Source organism: Jaculus jaculus, chromosome 4 (genome assembly GCF_020740685.1).
Source record: "Jaculus jaculus isolate mJacJac1 chromosome 4, mJacJac1.mat.Y.cur, whole genome shotgun sequence".
Taxonomy (NCBI): domain Eukaryota; kingdom Metazoa; phylum Chordata; class Mammalia; order Rodentia; family Dipodidae; genus Jaculus; species Jaculus jaculus.
Genome location: NC_059105.1, coordinates 71,598,898 through 71,619,374, shown reverse-complemented (window position 1 = coordinate 71,619,374; position 20,477 = coordinate 71,598,898). Strand labels below are relative to the sequence as shown.

Genomic DNA, 20,477 nt, shown 5'->3' with positions numbered 1-20,477 from the left:
TAGTGATGTTTGAACCAATTATACTCAAAAATTTAGAAAACCACAAAAAACTTTCATATTATGTGAGCTATATTTATTTGTACATATTATGTTAGAAATTAAATGCTAGAAAACAAAGAGTTAACACTGTCAGCTAAAATAATTTTTAAAGCAATTAACTGATTATATATTGAAAATAAATGATATTTTCTCAAAGAATACTTTTCCAAAACAAATTAATAAGATGACTATCTTCTATCTTTGCTGATTGCAAATCTCTTTACCATCTGACCAATAAAAAACAACCATATTTCCAAATCTGCAATTTTAATGCTATTTTTGTTGAAGTTTAAGAAGAAATACTGGCCTCAAGTAGATATGTAGCTGAAAAAGGCAGGACAGGATGGATTTTCTAAAAGGTTTCAGAGTACTACAGAGGTTCAAAACTTCACTTTGAAAACCACTGTTCCTATAAACACAAGACCTTATTCCATCTAGTGGTTGAAGGACCTGGCCACCAAGGAGTCCCAGCTCTACTGCTTAGAAGGGATGATGAGACTCCTTTTCCCAGAAGAGGATAAAAGCTGTTCAGTCAAGTTGCCTTGTCAAAATGGTTTCTATGTACCAAGCTGTGTGCCCAAGAAGGTGTATTCTGGCCCATTGCTCTCTCCTACAATCTGATATACTTCACCTTAGACATTCTAAACATCATAAAACACTATCTTCTTTCCTCTAGAAGCTCAAAAGCTTGGGGAATAATTTTCCATTCAAAACCATATGAAAAGCCTATGTCTACACCAGTTCCATGCCTAGGAGGCCAGACTCCCAAATAATACATTGTTATTGGACACACTGTTAAGGTTCTTATATACCCTTGCAAATGAGACCTTGATTTTTTTGGTGGTACTATAAGGACATCAATGAATCTGAAGAGATACTTTTCTTGGTTGTGTGTGTGTGTGTGTGTGTGTGTGTGTGTGTGTGTGTGTGTGTGAAAGAGAGAGAAAGAGAGAGAGGAGAGAGAGAGAGGAGAGAAAGAAAGAGAGAAAGATAGAGAGGCCAGGAATCAAATCTATCACCTCACAAATGTTGGACAAGCAGCCTACCATTGAACTATATCCTCAGCCCTAACCTTATATGTTTGCAATTGATTTTTCTCAGGAATAAATTTTCCTTTATTATACTTCATGAACTAATAATTTTATACCAAATATTCCAAATTATCTTTTATAGTGAAAGTGCTTTTATCCCCTAGATTTGTTTTGCTTTGTTTTGGTTTGGGTTTTGGTTTGTTTTTGGAGTTAAGGTCCCAATCTAGCTCAGGCTGCCCTGGAATTCACTATGTAGTCTCAGTGTGGCCTTGAACTCATGGTGATCCTCCTACCTTTGCCTCCCAAGTGCTTTGATTAAAGGCATGTACCACCACACTTGGCTTCCCCTAGTTTGTTTGATTTTTTTTTTTTAAATTTTAGTTCACTCTTTATTTGCAGATAAGAAAGTAGAACTAAGAAGGACAAAATGACTTTCCCAAACATATTGGTTACTTCGTCATTCTTGAACAGAATTCCTCAACCAGACAGAATAAAAGGTTTATTTCAGCTTGCAGTCCCCTAGGTTAGCATCCATCATGGTGTAGAAAGCCTGGCAGAAGCAGTACACTTGAGTCACATGTTCATGTCAGCAGGAAGGAAGAGGGAGAGAAGGAGGGTGAACAAAGCAGGTCTGGACTGTGAAACCTTAAGTCTACCTCTAGTGACCCATGTCCTCCAGCAAGGCTTACCACCTGAAGGTCCCATGCCTTTCTGAAGAGTACTACTAATTGGGTACTGCACATTAAACACACATGAGTCTGCATTCAGCCTACCATGTGACCACTGCATATAAAAAAATGACAAAATTTTTGGACACTTAATACCAGTGTGATTATATAATCTAACAAGCTAAGTAGGGAATTTGAAAAATATATTTAGGAGCGCTCTCAAAATCTTCATTTCACCTAGCTGATGTTTTCCATAGTCAGTTGGCCTCCTAGCTCTAAGCTTCAACATCATAGTAGTGTAAAAGGAGATCAGAATTTTGCCAATAAAGCCATGGAATAGTTCAGGATCATAACCCTAAGACAAACTGATTCAAGTCACAGTAAACTTTGTTCTCACTAAACGTAAACCAAGTTAGTTCTTTCCACATACACCATTCTTTACATATAACTGGAGATACTAAATAAATAAATATGTCCACTCATATTGAATATATGCTATAACATATCTTACTCTAGCTGACCCTGCCCTGGAGCTATCCATGGTACTCAACTCAGGTAACTATTTTTCAGACACTTGGGCTGGATTAGTCTGCCCTACTTCCAAGTAGTTATACATGAGTCTTGAATGATTATTTTTTAACATGTGTCCCCTTTTTTAAGTATGATACCTTACATCTCAGGTTAATATCACCACCATTTCTTTTTTATTGTTATTTATTTATTTTTATTTTAGAGCAAACAAGAGAGAGACAGAGAGTATTGGTGCACCTGGGCCTCAGCCACTGAAATCAAACTCCAGAAGCTTGTGCCACCTAAAGGGCATGTGTGACCTTGTGCTTGCCTCACCTTTGTGTGTCTGGTTTATGTGGGATCTGGAGAGTCAAACATGGGTTCTTAGGCTTCACAGGAAATTGCTTTAACTGCTAAGCTATCTCTCCAGCCCGCCATCCCTTTCTTATATTTGACCTTCTTCCTCTTGAGGTAACCTCATCTTTTCTAGGAATTTACCCACCTGTTTCTATTCCTGGATTGATCTCCACTGGTCCAAGCATGAGACAACAATGTGTAAGACTGACCTTAAGAGTTACTAGAAAGCATGATTTAGAGATGATTATAAAACATTCCCTGACCAAAGCATCTCCTTCTTTTAGATTTATAACAGGACAAAACTCCAATTTGGAAATGTACTATCTGAGAACATATGTGACTGAATTTACACAGGGCACTTGATAAAATACTGGATATATGAACTTTGTCTAATTAAAATTCACAGTATCTCTATGAGGTGTATATTATTATCCCCAATTCACAATTAATGGAACAAAGGTTCAAAGAAGTTAATAGTATATCCAATTTAACACAACTAAAATATAGTACTGACAGTCTCATAGTTAAGTCTATCTGAATCTGCCATATGTATCTAGGGCATTATGCCAAACAGAATCACACCTAGAAGAACTTCAGGCATTACTAAGTTTATTGTCATTTACATATAAGCACAACACTTGGCATTTGGCCCTTAATATCATTGATGTAAGCACTTTTTCATTGCTGTGTTGTGTGTGAATTCATGCTTGACCAAGGCCAGAGAAGATAGATGTTCTTTACAGACTGATTGATTGAGTACAGGTGTAAAGCCATGTCTTCCACAACCTCTAACCCTTTCTCCCTACTGGGTAACTGGAAATTAAATCAGAGTGATTTGCTCCAGGCTAGAAACTCACTGACAAGTACAAGGCATCTTTACTTTTTGTGAGGTTAGAGATACCATTACTGCCATAATGCCTCATAGCCAGAATGAAGGAATGTTTTATGTAATGGATTTAAGACTTGTCCTTGGAGAGCTAGATGTGACTATTTCCATCAGCTTTTGTTCACACATTTAGAACTCATTTTCTAGTTTGACTTAATCTTAAATATTTTCTAATTTCAAAACTCCAAGGCTCAAAGAACCAGCTGTGTGTTAAGCACTTCTTTGACCTGACAGCTAGTTAATAATTCAAGATAATCACTTCCTTCCCAGGCCTTTAATTTAGTCACATTTTTTTTGCCATAGAATATAATAGTCAATATTTATAGGAATTAGAAAGAAGTTACAGCTTAGAGAAGGGTATGTTTTCAAACTACTATAGCCCACACTCTGCCCTTAAAGATTCCATCCATCCATATGCAAAATGCATTCATCCCATTCTAACATCTCTCAAAGACAAAACCCACTACAGCATCAATTCAAAGGCCATCTGAGTCTCACCTAAAAATCTCATCTGTCAGTGTCTAAAACAGTTTATTCATTCTAAACCATCCACATCAGACATGGGAGACACTAGATATGTTCCATTCCGAGGCAAGATTCCTCTCTTTGGCACTTTTCATAATATAAGGTCTTCACCTAGATATCTTCCCACCTTCTGGTTTAATATTAACTTTTAAAGGAAATGAAAGAACCCCAAAGGCCTGGTGGACTTTCTAAAAGTGTTGATTATATTTTGCTTTGTTTCTTGCATAATTTTAGTAGAAATGGATGAAAGTTGAACATGTCCTTCTGAGATGCTTGGAAATGCTGCTGTCTGAGAGGAGGGTCATTTCTGACCTGTGAGTCAGTCACTCTAACTTCTCCTGGCTTTGGATATCCTATAATCCATTCCTAAAGACTTGACTCTTTCTTGTTTTCTTACTTGAACTTTCTGCCATGTGGAAGACACGGTATTCTTCATACACAATTTTCCCCACGTAAAAAAGCTGCCTTGAATTATATTTTAAGACAATTAGGTTGACAGATGATGACAGTAAGATATATAAACTTAAATGGAAATTTAACATATATGATTGTAATATTTAAAATAACTCAACTAAGTCACAAAGAGATAATCAGAAGCCTTTCTCTCTACCAACAGCTGCATTTGCTCACAGAGGCGACATCATATATATGTCACAACTGACTCATATGCTGAGTGACTGCTGAAGTATTTGCAGGTTAGATGAGAGAGATATTTTCCAATTTAGGAGACATTAAAAAAACTAGGCATTTTTTTAATGCATCATCGTGGACTTTCAATGATGCACTATATTCACGTAATGTTCTTTTATACTGGATCTTAGTGGCGGCACATAATTTTATTGCATCATGTATAACCAGTGCCTTTAGACTGGACATTTAGATTTGTGGGAAATTTGCACCTGGAGTTTGCAATCTATGCTCTTATACTGAAATAGAATTCAGATCATTTAACCTTTCTTCCAGAATGCATTTAGTAGGAATTGAGACATTATCCTGGATTGATATGCAAACATTCATGCCATTTTTAAAATCTCAGTGTCTCATTTGCTCTCATCTTTGGATTTACTTTAACTTGCCAAGTATGTTTTCTGTTTGAATAAGTTGACTGGGAAGCCAATGAATTTATTCTCAGTCAGGAAGGCCTTACTTTGATACCTGTTTGTTGGATAAATTTTGGTGTACCGGAATGACCTGAGGAAAAAAAATGTTCTGCCCTGTGACTTCAGGGAAAGGCGAGGTCAATCTAAAGGAAACGCTTGGACCATGAGAGAGAATCAGGGAAAGGCACCCTGCCCACTAGCATCATTAGAGAATGAGCTTGCTAATTGAGTCATTGAGGACAGGTTCTAACAATAGTGATATGTGGAGTGAAGCAAATCTTACTACCCTAGGATTCAGCTAATAAATATGAATATGTACTTGCAACTGCCCTTCCTCTGCAGTGAAAGGGAAAGCGCAGATAGTGAGCACTAAATATTATCAGGGAAGTGTAAAAGGGTAGAGGAAAATGGAACCATACGTGAGCCCCTGAAACCAAGTTTTGCTCACATAGGAGGAAGATCACAGTTGGAACTGTATCCAGCATCACACTTCACTAGAACCAGAGATGGAGTTATTGTTTGAATCTTCATAATGAAATACTGCTTTAATTCTTCACCATGATGCCCCATCACATTTATAATTGGCCAGATGTTGTGGTGCATGCCTATGATCCCATATCTGAGGAGTCTGACAGAAGAAAATGTCAGGTTCAAAGCTAGCCTTGGTACATAACACCACGTCTTTTAAAAACAGCAGTTTGCAAGTCATCACTATTTCCTTCCATTCTTTCTCCTATGCTTTCTATAATGATCTGTTCTTCCCCACCTCCCTTCTGCACATGTAGTACATGTGCAGAGCAAAAAAAAAAAAAAAAACCTGCAGAAGTGTAATGGCTGAAGCCACCATGGTGCAAGAACAAGTCCATTCTGTTGGCTGGCACAGTGGCAAGTAGTGGCCCTCCACAGGCCTTCCTGCTCCGATTAGACACGTAGCTCCTTCACAGATAGAATCCCTGGGAGGGGTGTGGGTTCTTGTGTGTGTGTGTCTGTGTGTGTGTGTGTGTGTGTGTGTGTGTGTGTGTGTGTGTGTGTGTGTTTTACATATAGTCCTGGCCTCCTTGCTGTCCTGCAGTGCCCAGAAGGGTGCTCTGCAAGCATTGTCCCAAAAAGAATAACTCCACTGTCTCTGTAGAAAAGCTTAAAATAGAAATGCCCTTTTAAAGGTTGTATGACATTGTAAAGATCCCACCTATTTCTTTACTTAGTGTAACCACCAGATCACTTGTCCACAGTGTTACTCTCCAGGTTTCTCAGAATCTGTTTCAGAGGTCTTTCCTCATGGATAACAAACTATATTTTTAATATAGGACCAGATTTCATTTTCTTGTTTGTTTTAAACTAAATTTAGTACACTGTATCTCAGCTCTTAATGGTGTCTGTAACAACTCCCAAATTAGGAAGCTTTTCAGACTCCATGAACAATGTGTTGTTTCCTTGCTTTTTTTCAAACCATCTCACTGTGCTAATATCATAACTAATATTTGTGCATCACTTTACAGTTTACAAAATACTTTCAAACCCATCATCTCCTGAGAAGAGTTATTATTAGGAAACTTCTTTACCAACGCAAAAACAGCCTTGAAGATATTAGTTGATTTGAGATGGGAATGTAGCTTATTTGTAGAGCACTTGCATAACATAGATTAAGGCCCTGGAATTTTGAATATTCTCTATACTTAGGTGGACATTTTTTCATACCCCCTGGCCAATTGAACATAAAGGTACAATTGTTAACAAACCTCTCCACCAAAATAAGTAGAAACTGGTTTTTCCACAGATACACAGCTATACATTTGACATTAAAGATGGTCATCCGTTTCTAAACACCATGACCTTTTGCACGCAATGCTAATGTTAATGACTAGTTCCTAACAATTGAGAACAAACATGTTTGCAATTCTCTAACAGAACATAAAATCTCCATAATTAAAAAGATATTTTGAATAAAATTTTTGGCAAACATTCATGTTTTCTCAACATGAAAGAAAGATAGAAAATCAATGGCAAGTGTCTCTCAAAGGTGCTAATAGTGAACTTTTAAGTTTACACTGTACAACATTCTATAAAATGTGCTTTCTGGACTGGAGATATGGCTTAGCAGCTAAGGTGCTTGCCTGCAAAGCCAACAGACCTACGTTTGATTCTCCAGAAACCCACATAAGCCAGATGCACAAGGTAGTGCATGCATCTGGATTTAGTATGCAGTGGACGGAGGTCCTGGCATGCCCATTCTCTCTCTCGTTCTCCCTATCTGCCTGTCCCATGTGTCTCTCTTTCTGTCTCTCTGGAAAAATAAATAAATAAAAATTTAAAGTGCTTTCCATACACAATCTCTTGAGTCTAACAACAAGCCAGGATCACCTTCATTTTGTAGATGAGATTCTGAGTTGTAAGAGATGATAAAGTCACTCAGGCTAGTACATGACATGAGAAGTGGACTTAAACCCTTCGTACATGGCTCTAGTAAGAATACACTTAACCAATAGGGTAAGAAGACAGTTCCTATAATCAACTGTAAGATGGAATTCCAACCATATCTTCATATTTCATCTCTCTGAAGGTTAGCTTTTTGTCTGTAACATGAATAAATAAGGTTCACAGCTCAGCACTAATTAGTAGCTAATAGATGTCAGATAGCCTTCTGCTGTCAGTAAGTATCCTTCATTTCCTTAGTTCTTAAATAAGTGCTGAAAGCCAGTTTTCACTGTTGCTGTGTTAGGCTCTACTCCTCTGCATATGTTGTGTGCATCTCATCTGTACACCAGAGTCCAAAGCTACCCCTCCATGCTTCCTTTAAGCCTGTGTGGCAACAATTGCATCCCTCTATGGAGTCAGGACTGCTAATTCTGAGCCTGTTGGCATTGCAGTTTCAAAGGAGGTTGCAACTGCAGCACCTTTTGTTTTGCAGCATAAGTGTCACTGTATGCATCACAGTATCTTTTCCTTCAAAACTGCAGAATTCATGTTATTTTCCAGTACCATTTGACCACACTCTGCATGCATGAAAGAAGGAAGTTTTTACCATAGCCCTCTCTGCTCTACACTGAATTATTTTAAATCAGAAGTTTCCATCTCATGACACTTCTTTTTCTCTATCCATCTTCTTTTCTGCTGATGGGTTGGATCATGTACTAATCCCTCGGGAATAGCACAGAGGTACTTGAAGGTTCTGTGCACTTAGGTGGATTTGTTTTTATACCCTCTGACCAATGACAACTATCCATTGCCTCTTGCCAAGATTTTGCTTTCCACCTTCTGAGCCATGAGAATTACTCCACAAACTTTGCTTTTGACCTACAGTGGTTTGGGGAAAACACTTCTGTTGAATCTCCGTTCATGCACAGTGTTACAACCTAAATTACGTTTCACTACAGGTGTGACCCAGAACAGAAGCACCAAGCTCAATGTCAAGCCTGATGTGATTGTGATGAAATAAAGTTGAAACGCCTTTAATTGGAACAGGTATTTTATGATCTGAATATTTTTATAAACTCAGTCCATACAACTGATATAGCAAAAATTAGAATACATTAAGAGGCATAAAACTGTGCACTGGACATGTGGATGAGCTTTATTGATACTGTAAAATATTATGGTAAGACTTTCTGTCAGATTTCCTTTTGGAGGCACTGCATTAAAAGTACAATAAGAGTTGTGAGCAGCACTGATATAATTAGCAGTTGGACCTATGTGGATTCACAGGGCTCAGTCCAAGCAATCACATTTTTAAACTTTGTGCAGATGGCCAGAATTAAGTCCTGGTGAGCATTTTCCACAGCAGTAGAGACAGCACACAGTATGATATACCACTGGCAATGATCTAACTTCACCTGGAATAGACTAGTGGATGAAAATTGCTGAATCTAAGAGTGGTGTGTCTATAGCTTTAGGAAAAAAACATGCTTCCATTGTTGAGCTCCAAGAATATGCATGACTCAAATGATGGTTAATTTAGTCATAAAATGATGAGAGAAATGAGAGAGAAATGAGAGAGAAGGACAGTAAAGGAAGGCAGACAAAGCAAAAGCCTTAATGGCAGGTATTTCTCTTATACCTGTAGTGCTGGTACTGGTGATGCAACAACAATCCATCATAGCCCTATGTTGATGATAACTGCATTTCCATTACTGTAAAAAGTACTTGTGTGATATAACTTGAGGGAAGAAGAATGTATTTGAACTCATGGTTGGAGAGGTTTCAGTACATGGACAGTGGCTCTGTTGTATCTGGATCATAGAAGGCAGAAAATAAAATGGCATGGCTGAAGGTGTATCAGAGCAAAGCTGCTTACTTCATAACGGCCAGGAATCAGAAAGAAGACAGGAAGGAGCCAAAATAAACTCCTTAAACACATACCCACTCAGTGACCTACTTCCTTCAACCAGGCTTCCACAGTTTCTACCATCATCAAATAGGAAATTCAAAGATGGAATATATGCATGGATTAAACTATTGGTTACATGAGAGCTTTCATGATCTAATTATCTCTGGAAATACCCTCATAGACACTCAGAAGTGTACTTTATTATTCCCATAGGTATCTCCCAATTTAATCAAATTGAACACCAAAATTAACTACCATAATCCAACAAAAGAAAAAAGATAGAGCAAGGAGTATTCTTTCACAGATTTAGAGTGTGTCCTGTAGCAGTGAATACCTTTTGAGTGTTATGTAATGATGACGCAAATGTTTTAGATGTGACTTTTTTCAATCCTTACATCTTGTGTGATAGACACTGTTTTTATTTGCACTTTACACCTGGACAAAGTGATGTAGACATATCTTTCACAGCTAGCAAGTGGCAGCCAGACTGAAAAGAGTATAAAACCTTAGCCAAAAAAGGTCAGTTTTATGAGAATGGATGGTTACTATAGAAAGAAGAACCTGATTTTTGTTGTTAGCAGAATCTCTAGTAGTTTTGGTCTTTGGAAACCATAAGAATGAATGTTGTTTGCTTGCTGCTATAGATATGTTAAACATACCACCTTTATTTCATAGAGGAGCACTAGAGGCACAGATTGGTTTCCGCTGGCATGTCAGGCATGCACAGGAGAGGCTCAGAGCCGTGCTCCAAGTGAGCCACCTTCTTCTTCTTCTTCTTCTTTTTTTTTTTTTTTATCATATCCTATCTGCATCTTTCATGGCAAAGTTTGTGTGGAAACTCAGTCATAGCATTCTACCACTGAACTTTCTTGCCAAGGATCTTATTCTCCAAACCTAACAATCTTTGAAAAGGTTTCCATAAAAGAGGTTTATGGGAATGCTTGATCATGTTGCTCATGTACATAAACTCTTCTGTTGTGACAACAAACTATGTGAAGCCCTGCCATCTCCTACTGTGCTGGGTGGAGGCCCAGGACATGATGATGTTATTGAACTAAATTCCTTTGAGGATACCATTCATTTTGCTACATTCTAATTCTAACTTTTACCCAGCTTCTGAGTTCAAGACAGTAAAAAGCAGGTGGCATACATTGAAAGTCATAGAATGAATCAGAGAGAAGCTCCCAGGTTGCTCAGTCCATAAGCAAAATGCCACGCCCCCTATACACAGGCAGGCCATGGAACTAACCAGTTTATTGACATCTGAGTGTCATCTTTATAGCTCTATATAATTTTCAGTTGCTATAAAGATTCGGAAAATGAGTCTGTGGCAGGTACTGCAGAATATTCTCCCTACTGACATTTTTAGAGTATATCAGTAAGGATGTAGACATGTTGGTACAGACACTATTTACCCAAGCCATGATATAAAGCTTAAAAATAAAAAACCAGTGGTAGTATTTGATCTCATTTCCTGCCAGTTTACAGTGTGTTTCCTTGTGTTTGCCACTGTACTATGAAGTTAAATCAAGTTCCAAGCCATTATTGATGTGAGGCAGTAGCAAATTTTCAGTTGCTGTGCACATGGCCTGAATGCCTGGAAGCACTTCATAGACTACTCCAAAGGCAAAATGGAAACAGGTAAGAGTTCCACACACCACATGTATCTTGGCCAAGAATCAACAATATGACCCTTCTTGTCCTGAAGGCTCCCAAAGGTGTACAGGCCATCCTATTAGCTGCATGATCACTGTTGTTAAAAGCTCTCAAATATGGATATGAAAGAACACAAAAAATTATGAGAAGTTTTCTTTTAAAATGCCTTTCTAACAATCCCTTTCCTCAGAGATCATTCATAGCAAAGTGAAGACGAGGCTCAGAGACGTTTTCCAAGTGAACCACCTTCTTTTTGTCATATCCTCTCTGCATCTTTCATTTTTCCAGTTTTTCTCACACATATATAATCCATCCATCTTTGTATGATTTCCAGCTCTTTTCAAATATCTCATTCATGACTGTCATTCTGCTACCTTTCTCTCATTTTTAACATGCTCGGTATTTTATTTACCTTCCCCTTTTGATTGGGCTGGCAGCAGCTCATTCTGTTCAAGTAACTGGATTTGCACATAGTTTTATATTTTTAAACAATCACTCTAACAATATCCCAATTGTCTCTTGAGGAAGGAATACAATCTTTAAATATAAATCAGCCTAATCCAAGAAAGAGGAAGCTCAAATAAGGCATTTATTCCCTCCCCCCTTCTGACTTCCAAAACCATGCTGAGAAATAGCTGAAGCCAGCTAGAGAGGATATGGCAAAGGTGAAATATGATAGTGTGAAAAGCCCCTGGTTATATCAAATTTTGCTTTTTTATTACTTTGGACTTGCCAATAAATTCTGAGAGTCATGACTTTTTAATATATTTCCTAGGTCTCTGCTAACTCCAGTATTTGGCAAGATGAAATTCCAGTAGACTGTTTAGAGACCTCCTGCTCCTATATCAGCTCAACATCTCAATGGGCCAGCCAGGGAGCAAGAGCCACGAGAGTGGCAAACTACAAGCTATTTCTATCCTTCCTTGCTGTCCTAGCAGGACTTCCAGTGTCTGATAATGTGCAGCATCGTGTCTGAGAAACATTTCCAAATGGCTCAAAGATGCTGGTACAAAAATAAGCAAATGTATCTCTCCTACACACACACACACATATATATATATGTGTGTGTGTGTGTTTGTGTATACATATATATATACATATCTATATACGTGTGTGTATATGTATGTATATATACATATTTATGTGAAAATTACTTATATGTATGAAAAGAAATAATGTGTGATAGTTTATTGACCATTGACTTGGGACAGAGTGTCAAGTGATATACATATATATATTCAAATATGTGTATTGTTTTTAATCTTTCCAGTACCCTATGAAATAACTACAATTATACCTTACAAAATAGATATGTAATTGAAATTCAAGGCAATTTAGTGACTTGCTACTATTTACTTGGTGTGTGATAGGGTTATCTACAATTAAGTTCATCCAAAGACAAAGGAGTCGAAAAGGAAAAAGAAGAGAAGGAGGACTAACATTCATTATGCCAAGTCCTGTCTTAAGCTTTCCATATACATTATCGTATTTATAGGCATAATGTTGTCACCTCTAAATTTATTGATGAAAGTTCAAAGCATAACAGACAAATGTAATGCATGTAAGTGAAGCCAGGGTTTGAACTATAACCATTTGATTTCAGTTCCTACAACATCAACCCTAAAGTCACAAATATAAAGACTGATTTATAGTTAAGAGACAAAGGGCTCTTTCCCTTGATAAGTATGTATCTTCAGACATTCAAAATTGAAACTCACCATCAAAAGTATATGTAAATACAACATTTAAGACTGACATATGTCCTTACAGATAACAAAAATTTAGTTTCAGTCAAGATGTAAATAACATGTGTGTAGCCCAGACACTGAAAGAATTATGTCAAAATATAATTCAGTGTGTCTACGAGGTGTTCCCCCATATCTTGTCATTACTGTCACGCATGTAGTACTTCTTTGGCTGGATGTGCTAGTGGACACAAGGCAGCAATGGGTGGGGAGAAAAAAGCACAGTAAGAAAATTGCAAGGCCTGCAATCTGATAAGCTCTATCACTCATGCAGAATTACACTGCTGTTGAACTGGATTCATAAATTCAAAAGATTGCAAGAACTCAGCTAGAATAAACTCCAGATGTTAGAACTCTCTAAAGAATTCAACCAGTAAACTCATAATAAATTCCTTTTTGGGGATAAATTAACAATGCCTGTATTTTTCCTTTGTTAAAACTGCTTCCACATGACTCAGATGAAAATAACTTTGCAGAATTCATTGCCCTTCTTAACTCTAGATATGCCTGTCTCTCACAGTATCAATTTTAAAGGAGTGAAAGGAACGTGAGGTTGTGGGCATTTCTCTCCGTGCCAGGCATCATGCTGAGTTCTTCACCTGCAGTGTGTTATGGGAGTTGGGTACCTTTAATCTCTATTAAATGGATGGTAAAATTGTGGCTTAATGACATTAGTTAATTTTGTTATGTCACATTATTTAAAAGAGCTCCAGTTCAAACTCAGGTGGTTTGACCACAAAGCCTGAGCTCTTCATCAGCATTCATTGAATTCATGGCTTGCCATGAGTATATTCAAGAGGGGTGGATTAGTGCATGTCAGCACTGTGCTCAGTTCTGGAGCTTACAGTTTAATTACAATGCAAATAAACTGAAAGGTGATCAGAATAGAGCAACTTAAAGACCAAAGGGCTCACAACCACTTCAGCTGAAAAGGGATCTCAGGGTCTAGCAATACTGAGCCTGACAAAATAAAGCTCCAGATTGTTCTTTTTATTCAGATATTGAAGAGCTATCCTAAAGGGATTCAAATGACCTTGTGCTTGGAGGGCCCTGTAGGGACTGTCCCCAAGGTTACTTGACAGTTTGTTTGTATGATATATGTTCCTTATTGTTCCAGGGAGTAATACGTAATCTGGGCATGAGGATGAACTTTTCTACTAGAACAATCTGATGGTAGCAGTTGTGCCTTGGGTTGAAACCATCAGTGGAGTTTCTAGCATATGCCAGAAAAACTCTGGGAAGATATTTTAGGAAGGAAATTCAAACACAGAATGATTGATTGTGGCTTTCCTAGATCTGAGAGTCATAAAGTGATATATAAATGCTTCATGAATTTAAACACCAAAACAATGTGCTGAGATTCCTCAGAAGGTGAGCGACCATGTTTCCTCTTCTCTTCCTAAGAAGCTTCTAGTTAGAAGGAAGGACTGAGACAAATGTATATGACAATGGCATCAGGTTTTCAGCTCTTGTAAGGGAGCTCTGAAATGGCAAGGACCACAGTGAGGAAATCCATGCAAGAACTAATGAGATAGCTCATAAGAAAATGCTTTAAGCAGAATAACAATCCACTGAAGTTAGGAATATGAACAAGTTGGAGAGTCAATGGTACTAATTAATAGGGAATCTGTCCTGGTTAAATGTCATTGCAGCATTATATGGAGTGAGTCAATGCATGAAGAATTCAAATTAATTGAAAGATCAAGTTCATTCTTAAAATGCACTGAAATCAGACTTAATGACAAGCTCAATGAGTACATTTAAGCCAGTCAGCAAAGACCTGAAAAGCAGCAACAGTTACAACTTTAGCCTTTTTCAAGTGATGACAGCTCAAATAGTTTTTGGAAATTTGAATTTGGAAATTGTCACACTAACATACTTTTCATATTTTTGATCTCATATACCAATAGTATCCTCTATGTGCAACAAATTAACATTGGTTGTGCCAAGTCAAACATATCACAGGATCCTTCTGAGAACAATGCAGACCTCTTGCTGAGTTGTCAGATAAATACCTCAAAGTTTCACAGCTTTTCCTAATGACTGCAAATTTCTGATTGGTTTGCTGTATACCTTCTTTATAATTTTTTTTAATTTGTTTTGTGTATGAGTATTTGAACATGTGAGGATAGGGGCATGTGCCACAACATGTGAGGAGTCCATTCTCATTTTCCACTTCCACATGACTCTTGTTTTTCACCACACTGTGGGTGAGCTTCCAGTGAATTCTTCCATTTCTGCCTCCCTTCTTGCTTTAGGCACACAGGGATTACAGAAGACCACCACAGCTTTTGGGACCTGAACCCAGGTACTCAGAGTTGCCCTGCAGGTACTTTGTACATGAAGCCATCTCCACACCCCAGTGGTATACTTTCTGCTGTGGGACCAACAATTTTCTGTATCTGAAAGCAAAAAAAAAAAAAAAAAAAATGCACATTGAACTTCATATATCCTTGACATCTCACATTTGGGAAATGTGATAAAATGTATATCTCCCTTTGCTATCCAACTATACTTTTCGGTGTCACAGGAGTTAAGTTTAGCCCAGATTCCACCCCTGTCCTTCTTGCTCAAGATTAGATTGATGTCATTTAACCTGCCTAAACCAATAGCAACACATGTTTGTAAAAAGATAAATTGCCTATGTTTCCAATCTTATATCCTACCAAGTGGAGATTTTTTAATTTTAATTTTTATGACTCCCTTATTAATTCCCAAACTTTCAGGATTAATTCCTAAGATGAAAGCTCAAAAATGTTCCCATAAGCTATAGTTTCCTTGACTTAGAAGAGAGCATAGGTAAGGATAAGGATAGTTAATGACAAGACTTGAGAGACATCTGTACATAATAGCAAGGTCAAAGATTCTTCCTGAAGGCTGCCAACAAGAGGACCGTCATCCAGATGCCATTGTTTCTTGCATTAGAAAAGTGTGAAAAATGATTTGCATTCTCTTCAACCACATATTCTCTGTGCATTTTGCTTTCTAACTTTTCTAAGGTCATCCTGATTTATCTTCTTCCATAATGCTTTTCTGTAAAATATATTTGTGTCATAATCATGTTTCACTAGGCTAAAACTCTGTAAATTCTGGCGATCAGCCCATAATAGATCTATAAACATGACTATGCTCAACTTGGGATGGGTTGACAACTGAATAGGTTCATCATTGATGAAACTACCATGCCACAAGTCTAGGAGACATTCAGTACACTTCACCTGCATATCCTCATAGTTCAGCAACAAAGTTCACCACGCAGAATTGGTTTTTCATCATCTTGATCATGTGACAGACAAAGTTGCTGCCCACTCCTGCTACCCAGTGTTATGAGAGAATCTCATATCACATATGCCTATCCAAGTAAAATATCAAAGTCCAAAAATATACCTTCTGTTAAATGTATACAAATTTTGTGCCATTGTAAGGATGAGAGATTGTAAGTCAAACCAACCATAAGTTGGACATTATCCTTGTAGAGTGAAGGAATGGATGTATAGTGAGGAACATTTCAAAGTCATGGCTTTAAAGCAGTTCTGGTGGAACTTGGAGTAGCATATTCAGTTAGTGTTCATACTGGAGCAATGGGGAGAACATTTGATAGTTTCTCTGAGAAGTCCACTTTTGCAACAGTGAATATACACAGTACCTACAGTCTCTCTCATCTTGGGTCAGAAAGGGAAGCAGACAGATATACACTATAGTACATAAATAGGCAATTTTCAAAGACCATATTTCTCTACAGAAATGTTAACACTGTCCTGGAACACTAGTGGTATGACCAGCTTATAATGAGAAATAATTGGTCAGAGTGGTGTATTTGACTTAGATCCAAAATAATATTGAATAAAACATTTTTGAACTATCTATTAGTCTGACTAAATGTGACAAGTAAAATAATATTATAGGATGATAATTATCAGCTTTATTATTTTTTTATATTTTTTTCAAATGCACTACAGGAATGGTGCCTGTAGTAAAGTTTGAATAAAAGGGATACAGAGTAATTAATTAATTAATTAATTAATTTCCTACCCAGTCTTTTTAACGCTAGCAAGAAAAAAAAAGCAAAATATTCCCATTATCAATCAGCAAATATAGAAATAATAAGAACTCTCTGCAAATTGTTTATAGACAATGGGTTATTCTTTAGGTTTTGCCCAAAATATTCATAAGCTAGCTTCTAAGTCAAAACCTTCACACCTCCATGTCACACCAATCACATTTCATTCTTTTGGTGGGTAATGTCATGGCCTCTGAATTTCCATTCTCACTTCACTTGATGAATATGCTATTTCCTTCTGTCTCTAGAAGGAGCTCCCTCCTACTCTGCCTATAAGTATCATTGATTCCGGCACCTCACCCAGGCAAAGGCAAGAGGAATAGAAAACAAGTTTTGGAATATATGCTGCTCTTCTGAGAATGCCTCTTGAATTGCTCTTGCTTCTCTCTCCGTCTCTCTCTCTCTCTGTCATGGATAAGGACACTTGAGTATTGTTGAAAGAAGCAATAAAAAGTGGATATTTAATATTACAGCTAGGTTACTGAGCCAAGTTTCTCTCCTGAGTCAGCTTATTTTCTTTATTGTATAAGGTCATTTGGTATTTGGTAACTTGCAACCAAGCACTTCCTAAACAATTAGATTCCTTTCCTCAAAAATAAAATTTATTAAGGATATACCAAGTATTGGTTTGGGGCCCAGAGATGTTTTAGACATCCTTTATGCCTTCAAATAAGTTACATTCTGGTAAAAAAAGAATCCAACCAGTAAATGCCATGGTGAGGGGTGATGTGGTAAGATGGTCCATCACAGATGCAGAAGATCGAGGGTATATTGTTTACAGAGCTTTTCTTAAAATGTGTGTGTGCATACGCACACACGTGCCCGTGCCTATGAGTAGGTGTCAGATGTGTAGATATGTGTGAGTGACTGTGTGTATGGCAGTCAAAGAACAATCTCTGATGTTGTTCCTCAGAAATGCTCCCTTCTGGTGAGGACAGACAGGTTCTCCCAATGACCTTCAGCTTGCTCACAGGCTAGAGTCGCCAGCCATTGAGTCCAAACGCATCTCCACTTCTTCAGCCCTGGGATGTTAAGTGCACACCATCCCATGTAATATTTTCACATGAGATCTGGGAATCAGACTCAGATCCTCATGCCTGCAAGACAACCCTTTTACCAATTGAGCTATCTTCCCAGCCCATTTATAAGACTTTTAAAAATAATTTCAAAATTAAACAAAAGTTCATTATGTGCTATATTTCTCCATACCAGGATGGACCACTTTCGGACTTCCAAGTTTTGTACATCCTTATTAAAAACCTATTTATGAATCAAACTAAGCATCAGTGTTTGTCATCTTTCTGTGACTCCTATAATAACATACAAAAGGTTTGTTTTTGGCAGCTTGGTACCTCTGCTCTGGGACTATGGCGAGAAAGCATATCATGATAAGCATGTGGCCATGTCTCCAGTGACGTGAAGGCCTCTCCCTAGGCTACACTACCTAAAGGCTTCATCACCTTTCTGTGGCACAGCCCAGGAGATCAAGTGTCTCATACAGGGCTGTGGGGAGATGTTGATCCAAACTATAGGAATGTTTCTGCTGCTTGAAGCGCATCCTGTACAGAAATATGCTTTCCCAAGAATATTGTTCTTTGACCACAGGAGGAACCAAAAGCTTGATTACAGTAATGAAGCAGAGCCATCTAGTCATTATGATGTTGGCAGCAGGGATTGTTTAATTCATTACTGTATGTAAGTAACTTAAGAACTTATTGAGACTATAGGAATGTATATAATAGGATCAGGAAAATTATGGCACAAAATATTAATGACATAAAGGAGAGAGCCAATTTGTCTTTAGCAAAGAGCTGAAGACATCACTCAACCAGATGTCACTGACAGATTCTATGAGTCTGAGCGACTCAAGGAGGTCACCATGGTGAAGCTTCACTTGCCTTCTGTATAGTGTTTTTTTTTAATTTTTTATTTATTTATTTGAGAGCGACAGACACAGAGAGAAATACAGGATAGAGGGGGAGAGAGAGAATGGGCACGCCAGGGCTTCCAGCCTCTGCAAACGAACTCCAGACGCGTGCGCCCCCTTGTGCATCTGGCTAACGTGGGACCTGGGGAACCGAGCCTTGAACCGGGGTCCTTAGGCTTCACAGGCAAGCGCTTAACCGCTAAGCCATCTCTCTAGCCCTCTGTATAGTTTTTATTCCAGCTTCAATTGAATCCTTACTGGAAAGGTCACTTGACTAGATCAGGACTACCTGATGAAATAGTATTGCCTAATGGGTAGCCTTGATCCATTGTGGTAGGAAAGACTGTTAGGCTACCATGTGCCTTACCTACTTACCAGTGATGGATGCTGATTAAACTGATGTGTGTAAAGCTGCATAGTGTGAGGACCAAAGCAGAAAAGATTGATCCTCCTCACAGAACTGACGTGCTTTGATAGAGGCCCTTTGAGAAAACAAAAGATCGTGAAAATGTATCTTTAGTTAAAAGAGAGTACTATCAAGGGTAAAATAAGGGTGTTTGGCTGCATAATGCAATGAAAGAGATTGTCCTAACTTTGCAGAAAGGTTGCTTACCACCATACCAGAAGGAAGTTTCATCTAGAACTTCAGACTACCTAAATAGAACATTACTAGGAAATATTTTAAAATATCACAACTTACTATAAATATCAGGAGTTATTTAATTCTAGTTTCAATTTTATATTATAAAATATTTGAATATTCAAAAGTATATTTAAGTTATCTATCTAAACTATAAATAATAAGATTTTTTCAGATAGGAATATTTTATTCACAAATAACATGTACCTTATCAAATCCCACATAACTGATTGAAAAGAAAAATAAATTCTTCATATTTCTTATTTGATATAGTATAGATAAGTAAACATACATTGAAGTTTGCCAATTAAAATAATATATCTTGGGCTGGAGAGATGGCTCAAACCCTGGTGGCCAAGGTTCAGTTTTCGAGTACCCACATAAAGCAAGATACACAAAGCAGCACATGTGTCTGGAGTTCATTTTGAGTGGCAGAAGGCCCTGGTGCACTCATATCTCTCTCTGCGCTCACAAATGAATAAGCAATAAAAACATTAACAAAAAGGATAAAATTAATACATCTTAAAATCAAGCCAGTTGTTTATAAAGTCAAAATTTTAATATAGAGAAATACCATTCCAGTTTACAGATTTTATCGATAATTTATTTATTGAATCAGAATCTCATGTAGCCCGGGGTAGCCTTGAACTTGCTATGTAGCTGAGGATGTTCTTGAACTTACAACCTCTTGCCTTCATCTTCCAAGTGTTGGGGTTATAGGCATGTGAACATCCAGGAAAGTACTATAATAGGGTGTTAAATGTCCAGGAAAGTCCTTCAACCTCAAACCCTAGGTTTGTTTCTAATTTTAATTAAAAAATGAATAAAAAGAAAACTGAGAAGGATAATTCTTAAATTACTATATTTATTGAGGGAAATGGAGCCAAGGAAAGGTACCCATGTGGCTAGAGCCAATCCAGACCCAGCCAAGGGAAAAACCACCCACAGCTGGAAGTTCCCAAGTGATCAGAGAGACATACCTCCCCTTGTAAAGGTATTTATAGCCATT

The 20,477-nt window shown here is 37.6% G+C and overlaps 1 protein-coding gene across 10 annotated transcripts in view; it reads left to right on the top strand.

Moving 5' to 3' along the window:
* The window catches only part of B3galt1 (beta-1,3-galactosyltransferase 1), a 565,801-nt gene that overhangs the window by 430,569 nt on the left and 114,755 nt on the right, over nucleotides 1-20,477 (top strand). For 7 of the 10 annotated variants that reach the window (XM_045147960.1, XM_045147953.1, XM_045147954.1 and 4 more), the window contains one exon: nucleotides 8,491-8,578. The exons of 2 other annotated variants lie outside the window; for them this stretch is intronic. The gene's annotated coding sequence lies outside the window, so the exon portion shown is untranslated. Of the gene's footprint in view, nucleotides 1-8,490; nucleotides 8,579-15,099; nucleotides 15,256-20,477 lie in introns of those variants that run through there. One more of the 10 variants, XR_006636826.1, reaches the window with a different exon arrangement.